At 42.5% G+C, this 17,750-nt stretch overlaps 1 pseudogene; it reads right to left on the bottom strand.

Annotated features, from left to right (window-relative positions):
* Positions 1-17,750, bottom strand: part of LOC122551046 (sestrin-3-like) — a 64,721-nt pseudogene that overhangs the window by 23,875 nt on the left and 23,096 nt on the right.

The raw sequence follows: 17,750 nt of genomic DNA, 5'->3' as shown, positions 1-17,750 counted from the left end.
ATGGAATAGGATGTGCACTACAGACTTTGCCCTGCCATTTCTCAATATATTAATTATTTAAAATTATGAACAAAAACATACCAGCTACTTGTTTTTCTTCTTCTATGGACACAAATATAGAGGTAATTGGAATGCTGTGTAAAAATGCTGTACCCATTTTTATAATGGAAATATATAAGGGCAAAATAATGGTCTGTGAGGTTACCCACATGATTTCCATCTGCTAGCCTAAACAGAGAGTCTCAGAATGCTATTTGACTACTCCACCCCATCCTGTCAACAGACATAAAGACATGTAATTCATGTACCATTCGCTGATAGGCCAAAGGCAGATAATTGTAGACCGATTAGCCAAACCTTAGTGGTCTGTAAGATCCTGGAGTCCATAGTCAAGAATAAGATTCAGAGTATAGAAATGTACAGCATGGAAACAAAACCCTTTGGTCCAACCCAAGTCAGCGAGTCGTGAGTTCATGGAATGCCCTGCCAGTAGCAGTGGTGGACTCTCCCTCTTTATGGGCATTTAAACGGGCATTGGATAGGCATATGGAGGATAGTGGGCGAGTGTAGGTTAGGTGGACTTGGATCGGCGCAACATCGAGGGCCAAAGGGCCTGTACTGCGCTGTATTTTTCTATGTTCTATGTTCTAACCCGTCCATGCCAACCAGATATCCCAACCCACCTGTCAGGACCCGATCCATATCCCTCCAAGCCCTTCCTATTCAATTCCCCATCCAAATGCATCTGAAATGTTGCAATTGTATCAGCCTCCACCACGTCCTCTGGCAGCTCATTCCATACACGTACCACCCTCTGCGTGAAAACATTGCCCCGTCGGTCTCTTTTATATCTTTCCCCTTTCACCCGAAACCTATGCCCTCTAGTTCTGGACTCCCTGAGCCCAGGGAAAAGACTTTGTCTATTTACCCTATCCATACCCCTCAATTTTGTAAACCTCTATAAGGTCACCCCTCAGCCTCCGACGCTCCAAGGAAAACAGCCCCAGCCTGTTCAGCCTCTCCCTATAGCTCAAATCCTCCAACCCTGGCAACATCCTTGTAAATCTTTTCTGAATCCTTTCAAGTTTCACAACATCTTTCTGATAGGAAGGAGACCAGAATTGCACGCAATATTCCAACAGTGGCCTAACTAATGTCCTGTACAGCTGCAACATGACCTCCCAACTCCAGTACTCAATACTCTGACCAATAAAGGAAAGCATACCAAACACCTTCTTCACTATCCTATCTACCTGCGACTCCACTTTCAAGGAGCTATGAATCTGCACTCCAAGGTCTCTTTGTTCAGCAACACTGCCTAGGACCTGACCATTAAGTCATGCTAAGATTTGCTTTCCCAAAATGCAGCATCTCGCATTTATCTGAATTAAACTCCATCTGCCACTTCTCAGCCCATTGGCCCACCTGGTCCAGATCCTGTTGTAATCGGAGGTAACCTGCTTCACTGTCCACTACACCTCAAATGTTGGTGTCATCTGCAAACTTACTAACTGTACCTCTTACGCTCGCATCCAAAGCATTTATGTAAATGACAAGTAGAGGACCCAGCATAAATCCTTGTGGCACTCCACTGGTCACAGGCCTCCAGTCTGAAAAACAACCCTCCACAACCACATGTATCCAAATGGCTAGTTCTCCATGTATTCTGAGTGATCTAACCTTGCTAATCAGTCTTCCATGGGGAACCATATCGAACACCTTACTGAAGTCTGTATTGATCACATCTACTGCTCTGCCCTCATCAATCCTCTTTGTTACTTCAAAAAAAAATCATGTTTGTGAGACATGATTTCCCACGCACAAAGCCATGTTGACTATCAGTCCTTGCCTTTCCAAATACATGTACATCCTGTCCCTCAGGATTCCCTCTAACAACTTGCCCACCACCGACGTCAGGCTCACTGGTCTATAATTCCCTGGCTTGTCCTTACCACCCTTCTTAAACAGTGGCACCACGTTAACCAAATCTCCAGTCTTCCGGCACCTCACCTGTGACTATCAATGATACAAATATCTCAGCAAGAGGCCCAGCAATCACTTGTCTAGCTTCCCAGAGTTTTATGGTACACCTGATCAGGTCCTGGGGATTTATTCACTTTTATGTGTTTCAAGACATCCAACATTCCTCCTCTGTAATAGGGACATTTTGCAAGATGTCACATCTATTTCCCTACATTCTATATCTTCCATATCCTTTTCCACAGTAAATACTGATGCAAAATACTCATTTAGTGTCTCCACCATTTTCTGAAGCTCCACACAAAGGCTGCCTTGCTGATCTTGGAGGGGCCCTGTTCTCTCCCTAGTTACCTTTTTGTCCTTAATGTATTTATAAAAACTCTTTGGATTCTCCTTAATTCTATTTGCCAAAGCTATCTCATGTCCTCTTTTTGCCCTCCTGATTTCCGTCTTAAGTATACTCCTACTTCCTTTATACTCTAAGGATTCACTCGTTCTATCCTGTCTATACCTGACATATGCTTCCTTCTTTTTCTTAACCAAACCCTCAATTTCGTTAGTCATCCAGCATTCCCTATACCTACCCTATACCTTTCCTTTCACCCTGACTGGAATATACTTTCTCTGGATTCTTGTTATCTCATTTCTGAAGGCTTTGCATTTTCCAGCCATCCCTTTACCTGCGAACATCTGCCTCCAATCAGCTTTCAAAGGTTTTTGACAAATACCATCAAAATTGGCCTTTCTCCAATTTAGAACTTCAACTTTTAGATCTGGATTATCCTTTTCCATCACTATTTTAAATCTAATAGAATTATGGTCGCTGGCCCCAAAGTGCTCCCCCACTGACACCTCAGTCGCCTGCCCTGCCTTATTTCCCAAGTGTAGGTCAAGTTTTGCACCTTCTCTAGTAGGTACATTTCTGAATACTTGGAAGTATATAGTAAAATAGGGCAAAGTCAGCATGGTTTCATCAAATCTGCTAGAATTCTTTGAGGAAGTAATGCGTGAGTTAGACCAAGGAAAGCCAATGGAAATGATCTACCTTGACTTCCAAAAGGCCTTTAACAAGGTGCCATGCAGGAGTAAGATAAGGGTCCATTGTTTAGAGGCAAGGTGCTAGCATAGATAGAAGCTTGGTTGTCTGGCAGAGAGTGCAATAAAAAGGATCCTTTTCAGAATGGCAGCTGGTGACATGTGGTGTTCCGCAAGGCTGAGTGTTGTGACCACAACTTTTCACTTTATACATTACGATCTGGATAAAAGAACTGAGGGCATTCTGGCTAAGTTTGCAGACTATACAAGGATAAGTGGAGTGACATGTAGCATTGATGAGGTGGGGACGCTGCAGAAGGATTTGGATAGGTTAGGAGAGTGGGCAAAGAAGTGTCAGATGGTGTACAAAGTGGGCAAGTATGAGGTCGTGTACATCAGTAAGAATAAAGGCATGGACTATTTTCTAACTGGTGAGAAAATTCAGAAGTCTGATGTGGAAGGAGACTTGGGAGTTCTAGTCCAGGATTTTCTTGAGATAAACTTGTGGGTTGAAGCATTATTTAGGAAGGCAAATGCAATTTTGGCATTTATTTTGAAAGAGCTTGAACATAAAAGCAGGAAATGTACTTCCGAGGCTCTAAAAGGCTCTGGTCAGACCACATGTGGAGTATTGTGTGCAGTTCTGGACCCCATATCTCAGGATGTACTGGCCTCTGAGCTTGTTCACAGGAGGTTCATGAGAATAGTCCCAGGAATGAAAAGCTTAACAATGAGGAATGTTTGAGGATTCTTGGTCTAAACTCCAAAGTTTAGAAGGATGAGCAGGAATCTATTTGAAACATTCAGAATACTGAATGACTTGGACAGAGTTAGGAAGATGTTTCCATTGATGGGAGAGACTAGGACCTGAGGACGTGGCCTTTTTGAGTAAAGCAAAGGCCTTTTAGAACAGAGATAAAGGAGAGATTTCTTCAGATGGAGAGTGTGATGAATGCATGGAATTCATTTCCACGGAAGGCTGTAGAGGCATGTCATTGAGTACACTTAAGACTGAGATAGATAGGTTCTTGAGTGTCAAGGGGATCAAGGATTATGGAGAGAAAGCAAGAGAGTGGGGTTAAGAAACTTAAGAAACATTATTGAATGGTGGAGTAGACTCAATGGGCTGAATGGCTTAATTCCTGCTTCAACGTCTTATGGTCTTACAGCTATTTCTTTCCTTTAACCCACAAGTGGAAACAAAATGTATTCCTCCAGAAGTAAACTATTTTGATTGGAGATCAAATATAGCTTATACTGGTTTATTGGCTCATTTAATGAGTACAAAGAGAAACTGTGACCTGAGGTTTATCTCAAGATTCAGGAATTTCTAGTCCATCATTAGTCATTGACAGACTACATGGTCTGGTTTTAAATAAGGGTCAATCTCAGTGCACACTGTGTATACTTTTCAAGCAAAACACTGAAACTATCCCTGTTCAAGTCAATTTGGAGGAACAACATTTCCACAAATGCAATCTGAAATAATGGCTGAAGATCACTGTAACCTAGCATCAGTATTACTAAGTAAACATGCAAATAGCTTAATATGTAAGTTGTTGATTCCCACTAAGCTGACAAGTAGCTCACTTGTGTATAACCATAAAGGATTACTTCACTGCAGACTGCAATTGACCTAATGTCACAGCTTGGAAACACTTTAGTTGTCATCATTTTTTTTTCATTATTAAATGATTACAACCACATTACCTAATTCCCTCATTTGTAGTCTACACATTTATGATGCATGTGCAAGTTTGATAGATTGGTTTCCATTGGCAGGACTTTCAGTAAGAGGTCACAGATTTAAGGTCATTGGCAAAGTCAGTGGGAATTTTTTTTCCCACAATTTATGCTGATAATCTGAAATGCAATACCTGTAAAGACTGTGGAAGGAAATACATGAATTATTACTAAAGGAGAACAAAATAACTGGTGGTCATCTGGACTTTCAAGCCGACTTTGTCATTCAATAAGATCATGGCCGATCTTTTCATGGCCTCAGCTACACTTACCCACCCTCTCACCAAAACCCTCAATTCCTTTACTGTTTAAAAAATTCTTAACTTTAAAAAATATTCAATGAGAAAGCCTCAACTAATTTACCGAGCAGGGAATTCCATAGATTCACAACCTTTTGGGTAAAGAAGTTCCTCTTCAATTCAGTCCTAAATCTCCTATCCCTAGGTTTGAGACCATATTCTCTTATTCTCATTTCACCTGCCAGTGCAAACAAACATTCTCCCTGATCCAATCTTACCTATTCTCTTCATAATTTTACATGCTTCTGTAAAATTCCCCCCATATTCTTCAAAATTCCAATGAATATAATCCCAGTCTACTCATAAGTCAACCCTCTCAACTCTGGAACCTACCTAGTGAATCTTCTCTGCATACTCTCCAGTGTCAGTACATTATTTCTCAATTCGGGAGACCAGGTGTGACCTCACCAGCATCCGATACAGCTCTAACAACCTGCCTGCTTTTCAATTCAATCCCTCTAGCACTGAAGGACAACTTTCTATTTGCCTTAACTACCTGTTACATCTACAAGCCAACCTTGTGATTCATTCACAAGGACACCCAGGACCCTCTGCACAACAGCATGCTGCAATGTTTTACCATTCAAATAATTGTCCTATTTATTGTTATTCATACCAAAATAGATGACTTCACATTTATCAACATTGTACTTTATATGATAGACCTTCACTCAATCACTTAAACGATGTCCCTTTGCAAACTTTCAGAATCCTCTCCAACTGACCTAAACTTTGACACATGGTCCCCAATTTCAAATCATCTATGTAAATTGTAAACAATTGTGGTCTGTTTTTTTTTGTGATCAAACAGTGAAGGGGAGGGTAGGGACATTCCTGTTTATATTTTTTTTTCTTTTTCTCTTTCCCACACTACCACCTAAGTGTGGTAGTGCTTATTTTTTCCCCAGCACCCATGGTGTGTGTGAGTGCAGGTGTGAGACACAGTGACAGACACAAAGTGCACGAATCTTTATTCAAATTCCACCACCAGGAAGATAGGAAAACACCCGGGTGGCCAGTGACAAACACTGCCCTTCACATCAAAGGGCAATGCTGTGTGATCAAAAACAGTGAAGGGGAGGGTAGGGACTAAATCAAAATAGAGTTGGAGGGAGAAATAATGCACTCCACTCCCTGCGGCGCCCACCTCTCCCTGAACAACTCCAGGGTGTTGGTGGACACCGCGTGCTCCTTCTCCAAGGACATCCGGGCCCTAACGTAACCGCGGAAGAGGGCAGGCAGTCGGCCCTAATGACCCCCTCCACGGCCCGCTGCCTGGACCTGTTTATGGCCAGTTTGGCCAGGCCCAGGAGCAGACCCACGAGGAGGTCTTCAGACCTGCCCTCCCTCCTCCGTACCGAGTGCCCGAAGATCAGAAGCGTGCGACTGAAGTGCAATCAAAAGCAGAGGAGGAGGTTTTTCAGAAAATCAAAAAGGGAGTGCAAATGCCCACACCCAATATATACATGGTCCACAGACTCCACAGCGCCACAGTGAACCACCGCAATCTGCGGTTGCAGGGGACTGCTGTGTGCAGCATCCTCCACCCCAGATCCCCGAGAGAAAGGGGGAGGACTCCCGCATAGAGAGCCCTCCACTGGGGATCCCCACCGCCCGGTGGCAAATGGGCAGGCCAAGGCGTGTCCGGATGGTGGATGAGGGAGAAGAGGTGGATGGTGTGCAGCAGCAGTCTATACAGGGCCCTCCTTTTTACATCCTTGAACGAGACAAAATTAAAATTCCGGAGGCAGCTCAGGTTGTGGGGCACAGGCTCCTGCGGGAAGTAAGGGACCTTGGGGCCAATGTGAAATTCCGTCCGGGCTGGGGTGAGCGCGGACGGGATCCCACCGCACACCTGAGCATCCTCCAACTGGTGCACTACGTCGGGTCCGAGCACCGCCGTTTTAAGGCGTCGGATGGCGGTGGCCACGTACCGAACGTCTACCGCTGCCCTGCTAACAATTGTGGTCTTAACACTCATCCCTGAGGCATGCTACTACACACTGATTGTCAACCGGAAAAGCACTCATTTATCCCCATTCTTTGTTACCTGTTAATTAACCAATCCTATTCATGCTAATACATTGCTCATTAGGGAGTGCACCTTTATCTTATGCAGCAGCCTTTATTTTATGCACACCTTGTCAAATGTGTTTTGGAAATCTAGATACACCTCACCCACTGGCCCCGTCAGTCACTGCACTCAATGTCTTCATAGAATTCCAGCAAATTAGTTAAACATGTCCTGCCTTTCGTGAACCAGTGTTGCCTCTGTCCAATGGGACAATTTCTATCTAGATGTCTTTCGATTTCTCCCATGATGATCGATTCAAGCATCTGCCCATTACAGAAGTTAAGATAACCAGCAATTCCCCAACTTTTGTCTACCTCCTTTTCTAAAAAAAAACAGTGGCATCACATTTGCTGTATTCCAATCTGCTGGAACTGCCCCAAAGTAAATTTTGGAAAAAATTACCACCAATGCATTTGCTATTTCACCCACTGCCTCTTTTCATACTCTGGGATGTGCTGCATCAGGGCCAGGAGACTTGTCTACCTTTAGCTCCATTAGTTTGCCAAACACTACCTCTCTCATGATAATGATCATTTCTAGGTCCTCACCTACCTTAACCTTTGTCAATTACTGGTATGCTGTTAGCGTTCTCCACTGTAAAAACAACACAAAATACCTGTTCAAAGCCTGTTATTTCCCATTATTAAATTCCCCTTCTCATCCTCTAAAGGGCCAATATTTACCTTAGCCACTCTTTTGCTATCTGTCTTTGAAAGTAAACTAGCTCAGAATATATCTTATTTTCCATTATAGCTTTTTATTTAAATGGCTTTCTGTTGGCCTTTTAAAGTTTTGCCAGTCTTCTAGTTTCCCCACTGGTCTTTGCCACTTTTTATACCTTATCTTTCAATTTGATAGCCTATTTCCTTAGATATTCATGACAGATTATCCCCTTTCCTACAATCCTTCATTTTCCCTGGTATATGCTCTTGCTGAACACAACAATTGCTTTGAAAGACCTCCACTGTTCCTCAGCTGTCACACCATAAAGTCTTTACTACAGTCTATATTAGCTAACTCCTCCCTCATTCAATTGTAGTCGCCTGCGTTTAAGCACAGGACCCTGGTTTTGGAGTTTATCTTCCCACTTTCCATCTGTATTCTAAAGTCAACCATCTTATGATTGCTCCTTCCAAGAGGATCCCTAACTATGAGATAGTTAATTATTCTAGTCTCAATATACAGCCCCAGGTCTAGGAGAGCTTGCTCCCTTGTTAGTTCCATTAAATACTGTTCAAGAAAATGATCACAGATACATTCAGTGAACTCCTCCTCAAGGCTGCCTTGAGCAACTTGACTCGTCCCATCAACATGCAGATTAAAATCCCCTATGATAACTAATTCCTGTGAAAATATCAGTTATTTCATTGTTTATTGCCCACCTCAATATGTTGTTACTATTTGGTGGCCTATTCCTACCATTGACTTTTTCTTAGAATTTTTTTGGCGGCAGTTGCAGTGGGAGGAGTGACAGCGAGGATCAGGGGCCTGATGAGAAGGTAAATTTACAGGTATAAAAGCTTACCTGGTGTACAGGCAGTGCAGACATGGGACTGATAGGTAAGTGAGGTTATATATTTGAGCAGATGCTTTACCCAAAACAATACTTGGGTAATGTCTCCTGCCCATCCTCCTCTAACAAAAAGAAAAAAAGGTTCTGTATGCCAGATTGGTAAGGTGACAATTTTTTATTTATATTTTTCAGTACTGTTGCTGAGAATTCAGAATAGTGGGAATGGAGGTTAGGGCAGTTGAATGTTCCTCCTGCAGAACATGGGAGGTAAGGGTCACCACTAGTGTCCCTGCTGACTGCATCTTCGGGAAGTCTACCCAACTCCAGCTCCTCAAAACAGCTTTAGGAACTGGAGCTGCAGCTGGATGAACTTTGGATCATTTAGGAGGCAGGGGGCATGATTGAGTGGAGTTACAGGAATGTAGTCACACCTCAGGTACAGGGAGGTGGTAGGTGGGTTACCATCAGGGGATGGAAAGGGAGCCATCGGGCAGTGCAGGGATCCCTTGTGTTCCCCTCAACAAAATATACCATTTTGGGGTGGAAACGACATACCAGGGGTAAGCAATGGGGCACACATCTCAGGGACCAATTCTGTTCCAGTTGCTCAGAAGGGAAGGTGAGGAGGAGCAGAGCATTAGTCATTGGGGACTCCATAGTTAGGGCGACAAGATAGGAGGTTCTGTGAATAAGAGACACTCATGGTTGGCATGTTGCCTCAGAGGTGCCAGGGTATGCGATTGTGTTTTTGGGATCCTTGAGGGGGAGGGGAGCCACCCCAAGTCATGGTCCACATAAGTACCAACAACCTAGGCAGAGAGAGAGAGATGGGGATTTAAGACAGAAATTCAGGGAGCTAGGGTGGAAGCTTAGTGCTAAAACAAACAGTTGTTATCCTCCAGTTTGTTGCCAGTGTTATGTGCTAGCAAGGCGGGGAATAGGGAGAGAGAGGAGATGAACATGAGGTTACAGGCATGGTGCAGGTGGGAGGGTTTTGGATTCATGGATAATTGGTGGGATAGGTGGGATCTCTGCAAACAGAATGGTCTTCACCCGAACCGAGAGGTACCAGTATCCTGGGGGAGAAAATATCCCAATGCTCTCCAGGAAGGTTTAAATTTAGCAGAGGGATGGGAACCTAAATTGTAGTTCCAGTATACAGGAGGTTGAGAGTAGTGAGATCAGAAAGAAGGTATCACGGTCACTAGTGGGCACCAGCAAGTAAGAAGTTGGTTGAAGTGTGTCTCTATTTCAACACCAGTAGCATTGAAATAAGGTGGGTGAACTCGCAGCATGTATTTATACCTGGGACTTCGATGTTATGGCCATTTCGAAGATTTGGATAGAGCAAAGACAGGAATGGCTGTTGCAGGTTCTGGGATTTGGATGTTTCAGTAAGAACAGAGATGATGGTAAAAAGGTGTAGCATTGGTAATCAAGCGAGTTTTGAGAAGATTTGTAGCTCAGGTTGAGGTTTTGGATGTAGATTTCCTCGCTGAGCTGCAAGGTTTATTTCCAGACGTTTTGTTATCTTATTAGGTAACATCTTCAGTGGGCATCAGACGAAGCAATGCTGAAAATTCCTGCTTTCTATTTATATGTTTTGGGTTTCTTTGGGTTGGTGATGTTATTTCCTGTAGTGAAGTCACTTCCTGTTCCTTTTCTCGGGGTGGTAGATGGGGTCTAACTCGATGTGTGTAAGGTTACCTAGTAAGATAATGAAATGTCTGGAAATGAACTTTGCAGCTCAGCGAGCAAACCTACATCCAATTGGTAATCAAGGACAGTATTACACAGTGGCAGAAAGGATGTTTGAGGGCTCGTCTACAGTGGTAGTATAGGCTGAGGTTAGAAACAGAAAAGGAGAGGTCACGTTGTTGGGATGACTAGGGTAAGATTAAAGCCAATCAAGGATGGTGGTGGGACATTGTGTATGGAATCGGAAGAGACAGCGGAAGCGCTAAATGAATATGGTCTTTTTCTAGTGTGAATACTGATGAAAATGTTCTCGAGGAGACTACGAGATACAGGCAACTAGACTAGATGGTATTGAGCTTTGCAAGGAGGAGGTGTTAGTAATTCTGGAAAGTGTGAAAATATGAGTCCCCTGGGCCAGATTAGATCCTTCCTAGGATTCTCCGTGAAGCCAGGGAGAAGATTGCAGACCCTTTGGCTTTGATCTTTATAGAACATAGAACAATATAGCACGGAACTGGCCCTTCCGGCCCTCGATGTTGCGCTGACCTGTGAACTATTCTCAGCTCGTCCCCCTACACTATCCCAAAATCATTCACCATTGTCTACAGGATGAGTGCCAGAAGACTGGCAGATAGCAAGTGTTGTTCCCTTGTTCAAAAAGGGGAGTAGAGACAACCTTGGTAATTATAGACCAGTAAGACTTACTTCACTTGTGGGTAAATTGTTGGAAACGTCTACAACTGATAGGATTTATAATCATCTGGAAAGGAATAAGTTGATTGGGGATTGTCAACACTGTTTTGTGAAGGGTAGGTCGTGCCTCACAAACCTTATTGTGTTCTTTGAGATGGTGACCAAACAGGTAGATGAGGGTAAGGTAATTGATGTGGTGTATATGGATTTCAGTAAAGTGTTTGATAAGGTTCCCCACAGTAGGCGATTGCACGAAATACAGTGACATGGGATTGAAGGTAATTTAGCAGTTTGGATTAGAAATTGGCTAGCTGAAAGACAGAGGTTGGTGATTGATGAGAAATATTCACCCTGGAGTTTAGTTACTCGTCATGTACCGAAAGAACTGTTTTTGGTTCACTGTTTTGTCATTTTTATGAATGACATGGATGAGAATGTAGAAGGATGGGTTACTAAATTTGCAGATGATACTAAGGTCGGTCGAGTTGTGGATAGTGCTGAAGAATATTGCAGGTTACAAAGGGACACAAGCTGCCAGCTGGGCTGAGATAATGCAGAAAAGTGTGTGAGGTGATTCGCTTTGGAAGGAGGAACAGGAACGCAGAGTACTAGACAAATGGTAAGATTCTTGATAGTGTAGATGAGCAGAGAGATCTCAGTGTCCATGTGCATAGATCCCTGAAAGTTGCCACCCATGTTGATAGTACTGTTAAGAAGGCATATGCGGTGTTGGCTTTTATTAGTAGAGGGATTGAGTTCCAGAACCATGAGGTCATGCTGCAACTGTACAAAATTCTAGTGCGGCTGCACTTGGAGTATTGCGTACAGTTCTGATCACTGCCTTATAGGAAGGATATAGAAGCTTTGGAAAGGGTTCAGAGGAGATTTACTAGAATGTTGCCTGGTATGGAGGGAAAGTCTTATGAGGAAAAGCTGAGGGACTGGAAGCTGTTTTCGTTAAATAGAAGGTTGAGAGGTGATTTAATTGGAGACATGAGATAAATCAGCCGGTTAGGTAGGGTGGACAGTAAGACCCTTTTTCCTCAAATGTTGGCTAGCATGGAGGGGCAAAGCTATAAATTGAGGGGTGATAGATTTTAGGACAGCTGTCAGAGGTAGTTTCTTTACTCTGTAGTCGGGGTGTGGAATGCAGTGCCTGCAACAGTAGTAGACTTGCCAATTTCAAGGGCATTTCAATGATCATTGGATAGACATATGGTCAAAAAATGGAATAGTGTAGGTTAGATTGGCTTCAGATTAGTTTCATAGGTCAGCACATCGGGGGCCAAAGTGCCTGTACTGCGCTGTAGCGTTCTATGTTTTATGGTCCTCCATAGCAATGCATATAAATTTTAATTTCCCATTAAAATCATCATTCTATCAATATGTCCCTATCATCCATGATGAGCAGTTGACCCCAATGCAGATTACAAGCTTATTTTAGGGATCAAGGTCAGATAGACAAGAAGGAGATACAAAGTGAAAACATGTATGATTGTTCTATAGATTACTCTGAGACCACAACTTTGATCAATTAGGAAAAATTATTTAAAGGCAGAATTGCAAATGTTACAAATTTTTAAAAAGCTTAAGATTATAAATAAAAGACTGAATTACCTCCAGTAATTACCAAAAGGCTCTCTTTTTTCTCTTTTTCAAAACGTGTTGCCATCTCTTCTTGTGATGCTTCTTCCTCATTTTCCTCCTGAAGTTTCTTCATTCTCTCCATTAGAACCTCCAATTCACTGACAGAATCTGAAGTCTATGAAACATTTTAGAACTGTGCTGAGTTGCAGAACTTGGTATTCAGGCCAAAATTGAGATAGTAAATGCTTAAATTACTTCAGCTATTAAAGATGTTTTTGCTTAATTAGAAACTGCAGAATAAATTTATTGTGAGGTCACCTGGATGATATGCTATAAACCTAATGCAACATTACAAATACAAGAGGGAATCAGTTTCACAAATATTGCACAAACTGGAAAGTACTGTCTTGGTTAAGGAGATGCATTTTGATGTTAAGTGTGAAAGAATAGAACACAAAATCATGTTTTAAGGAATTACCAAAGAATTAGTGTAGAATTTTAACCCAGGAAAGAAAAAAAAGTCAGTTTCTTGTCCTTCATATTGTGTAAGTAACTCAGATTCTTATGAGCAATCTTCCTCTTAGATGCTGCGTTAAGAAAGCTTTCAGCCATTCTAAGATACAAAATCACTGTCTATAATTTAGTGCACCTAAAAGTAGTGATTGCCCCGCCCCTAAAAACGGTCATGATAGGATTCAGATAGATATTTCCGAGCAGCTTGTACTTTCATTTCCAAAGTTTTCTTTTCATTTACCAATGTTTATGTAGCAGACCCATGACCACCTAACTACAGTCAAAAACTTCAGTATGGAAATTGAATAGTGTCTCCAAAATGCCCTAAATGACAGTACCTAGAAATTCTTCTAGGAAAAGAGCAAACACATTTTAAAGGAGAGATCAACAAGGACAACACTTAAGCACTTGGCAAAGTTTGGTGGGAGCTAGAGCACATTAAAAGTGATTAAATGTGTGATACTGAATTCTATAGCTGCAAACTGGATGTAATGCCTGCACTTGCGTGAATGATGAGTAAGTGATAATACAATAGTCACCAGCTCAATAGAAATAATTTCGCAAATCTTCAGTATTATAGAAACTGCACATGTGCACTGACTTGCTTTTGTAGCACAATGGTAGTTTCCCTACCTCTGGGTCAGCAGGTCAACCTACCATAGAGGTGCATCATAAAACAGCCTAAGAGGATACTTAAGGAAGTGATCCTAGAAATAGTGAATGTATTGATGATCATCTTTCCAGATACGGGTGGTGTACTGACATGGATAGAAAACTGATTGACAGACAGGAAATAAAGGATAGTAATAGATGAGTCATTTTCTGAGTGGCAGCCAGTGAACAGTGAGGAATCACACCAATCAATGCTTGCACCCCAGCTATTTATATTAGAGGACAACCTTGGTTATCCGAATGTCAATTATCCAAAATTAGGATTATCTGAACAAGATCTCAAGGTCCCGTAAAAATGTTATCCAAACAATCAGTTATCCAAAAAGAATACTCGTTGCTCGTCTCATTTGGATAATCAAGGTTGTTTGTATATTTTAATGATTTAGATGTGTGGACGGAATGTAATTTCAATGTAGTGATTGGAACAAGGCGGACCTTACCAAGAGGTTCTTTATTGAAGTTGTTAACCTGGGCCAATCATCACAGCCTTGGCTGACCAATTTAACCAGGATAATGGAATCCCCTCAGTTGAAGATTAAAAAAAGCATAACCAAGAGATTAGAATATCCTCAATTCAGGGACTGACTGAAATCCAGCGTACTGTGGATTTGTGTGTTTGGTTTTATTTGTTTGTGAGGGAATTGGCTTTTGAACTGGCTTTTGAATCATCTCCGTTGAGGACTAATTCCAAGCTGGCTGGCCACAGCCATTGTATTGTGAACTAGTAAATAAAGGGTGACTTGGTGTCAGGGCACTGGCCTCTGTAGTTATTTTAGTAGTGACGGAAGATGTGACTAAATAACATCCGCTTGCAACTGGAGTTGGGGTAAGCATTTCTGGCATCATGCCTCTATTTAGGAAGCTTGACTCCTTTGACCCTGTTGTCAATGATTAGGCCCCGTATGTGGAAAGAATGCAATATTTTTTTTCTAGGCAAATGACACTGGGGCAGATGAAAAGAAACGAGTAATCCTTCTAACTGTGGACCTGCAACATTTTTGGTTACAAGGGGCTTAATTTTTCCTAGAAGCACCAGACAGTAAAACCTTCCAATAGTTGACAGTTGGTTAAGAAATATTAAAACCCCAGACCTCCTCTAATCCTGAGATGCTATTGGTTTTATTCAACTGTTAGAGAACCGGGGGATTCCATATCGGGATTTTTAACAAGGTTACAATGACTGACCGAGGCATGTGATTTTGGGTTAAGCTTGAAGGAGACCATTTGGTACATGGGATTAGTGACAAACATGCAGAAGGCCTACTAGCTGAAGCCCAACTGGACTTCAAACAGGCACTGCAGCTGGGTCATTAGAAAATATGGTAAGTGGAGCATGGATCTACAGGGCATCCCAACAGAAGTGGATATCCTCACCTACCCAACTGAGCTTGGGGAACACCACTAAGTGTAGGCAACCACAGAACCTCACACAGGACATGTCCTTAGCAGAGGGTCACTAGGCTAAGCCACAGCAAAACTCCACAACAAACAGTCTCAGCCAAGTGGTGAAACATTTCTTCATGATTTGGGCTGGCAAGCTACTGTAGTTGCTGTGGGATGCGGACTGGAAACAGTAAAGGAATCCTATAAAGCCTGACTTAAGTAGGAAAAAAAAATACCCCAGTACTCAGGAGAATGCAAACCCTGGAAAGCTCTCTTACATGTGGGTTAGAACAAATAAATTACTTTAGTGACACCAAAATTGGAGTCAATTAATATTCATGCTTGGTTTAAATGAACACCCAGTTCACATGGAGTTTGATACTGGCACAGCTGTATGTATGGTTGTGAAATCTGTCTTTAACAACATTTACTTGGGACTCCAACCCTTAAAATTTATGGAAGGCCTCAGCCAGACTGAGAACATACACTGGGGAACAGTTGCAGATTAAGGGTACAACTTAGGTACTAGTCTATGAGAAGCATTTGGTGCAGTTACCACTGATGGTAGTAAAATGCTTGAGCCCAAGCCTATCAGAGCAAAATTCACCTTGATAGGCTCAACATTTTTTCATTGGAAAATGGCTGCCTCAGTGAAATACCCATGAGATTTTCCAAGAAAGGGTGGGACTATCAAAGGAGCCAAAGCCACTTTACATGTTGACCAGGATACAATTTCAAGATTTTTTAAGGCACGCCCAGTGCCATTTGCCTCATGGAGGAAAGTAGAGATGGAAATCAGGAGGCTAGAGAGAGAGCTAGAATCATCAAAATAATGCAGTTTGCAGAATGGGCAGCACCGGTTGCACTGATTGGGAGTCCTGATGGCTAAGTTCTCCTTTGTGGGGATTTTAAGCAGATGGTAAACTGCTTCTTGCAGCTGGATAGATACCCCATCCCTTGCATAGAGGACTTGATGCAAAGTTGGGGGGGGGGGGGGGCACTGTCCTTTACAAAGCTGGATATGAACTATGCCTACCTAAAATTGCAACTAGATGAGAATTCCTAGAAGTATATCACAATTAATACCCATATGGAGTTCTGATTTAATGTGATAGTTCCATTCTTGTGCAATGTTATGGTAAGAAAAGTGTGCAATAGCCGCAACATGTAAACTAATGGAGCTGGAATCGCTTTATAGCCAATACAGCTAAGGGAAGCTAACGTTCTACAAATTACGTTCAAACTTCAATTGCATTAAAGCCCATTTGCATTGAAGGCACACGTTATAGCAGAACCAACTACAAGACTGCTTTTGGGGTATCAGCCTGCACTCTTTTCCAATGGACCATGGAGAACATTGTGGGCTAGCCCAAGTTGTCATTTATCTGGATAACATACTGATAACGGGAAGACCAATAAAGAGCACTTCAACTGGGACATAATGCTTAAACATTTTTCCCAGGTGGTTATATGCCTTAGATGGGGAAAAAAAAATCTGTATTCTAGGTACCCCAAGTGACCTACTTGGGTTACACCCATTGGAAGCGTAAGTGAGGGTGACCAAAGGAGCCCTGGCTCCCATATCCATTGGCATTTCCTTGGGTTAGTGAATTATTACATAAAATTCATACATAACCTGCCGTCCATCTTGGCACCCTTACAACTACTATTGAAAAGGGGTCAGCCTCAGAAATGGTCACAAAGATAAGAAACAGCATTTATGGAAATGAAAAACCAGCTGTCGTCATCTATGATCCAAAGCGAGAAGTCATGCTGATGTGCAATACCTCCCTGTATAGTATTGGGGTAGTGTTGGCTCACCAGTGGCCCAGCGAGGAATGGCCAATAGTGCGCGCTTCCCGGACTTTGGCTGATGCTGAATGCAAATATGGTCAGCTAGAGAAGGAAGGTTTAGCAGTCACATTTGTGAAGAAGTTCCACCAGTACCTTTATGGGTGTGAATTTTTCATAGTAACAGATCACATACACCTGCGAGGGCTATTGAAGGGAGACAAGGAGTGTCACCCATAGCTTCTGGTAGAATTCAGTATTGGATCCCTATTCTCAGGTGCATACAAGTACAAGTTAGAGTACCATCCAGGAAGCCAAGTGGCTAAATGCGGATGCCTTGAGCCATCTCCCACTGGCAGATACTAGACCGGTGGTGCCTTCTCTGGAAGAGTCAGTTTTGCTTTTAAAATTTCTGGATACCTTTCCAGTCACCACTGATAATATCCAATTGCAGACACAAAATTCTTTCTCAGCATAACTGGAACAACTTCAATTACCGCCCCAGGTGACTGTGTGGAGTTTGCACATTCTCCCTGTGCCTATGTGGGTTTCCTCCAGTTGCTCCGGTTTCCTCCCACAATCCAAAAATGTGCAGGTCAGGTGAATTGGCCTGGCTAAATTGCTCATAGTGTTAGGTGAAGGGGTAAATGTAGGGGAATGGGTCTGGGTGGGTTGCGCTTCGGCGGGTCAGTGTGGACTTGTTTGGGCCGAAGGGCCAGTTTCCACACTAAGAAATCTAATCTAAACTGGTGGAAATGGAGGAAACAGA

The sequence above is a fragment of the Chiloscyllium plagiosum genome, unplaced genomic scaffold, assembly GCF_037043375.1.
Source record: "Chiloscyllium plagiosum isolate Xiang-an unplaced genomic scaffold, Cpla_swu_hap1 HiC_scaffold_6, whole genome shotgun sequence".
NCBI classification, from domain to species: domain Eukaryota; kingdom Metazoa; phylum Chordata; class Chondrichthyes; order Orectolobiformes; family Hemiscylliidae; genus Chiloscyllium; species Chiloscyllium plagiosum.
The sequence above is the reverse complement of the archived record's forward strand: the minus strand, read 5'-3'. Positions and strand labels throughout refer to the sequence as shown.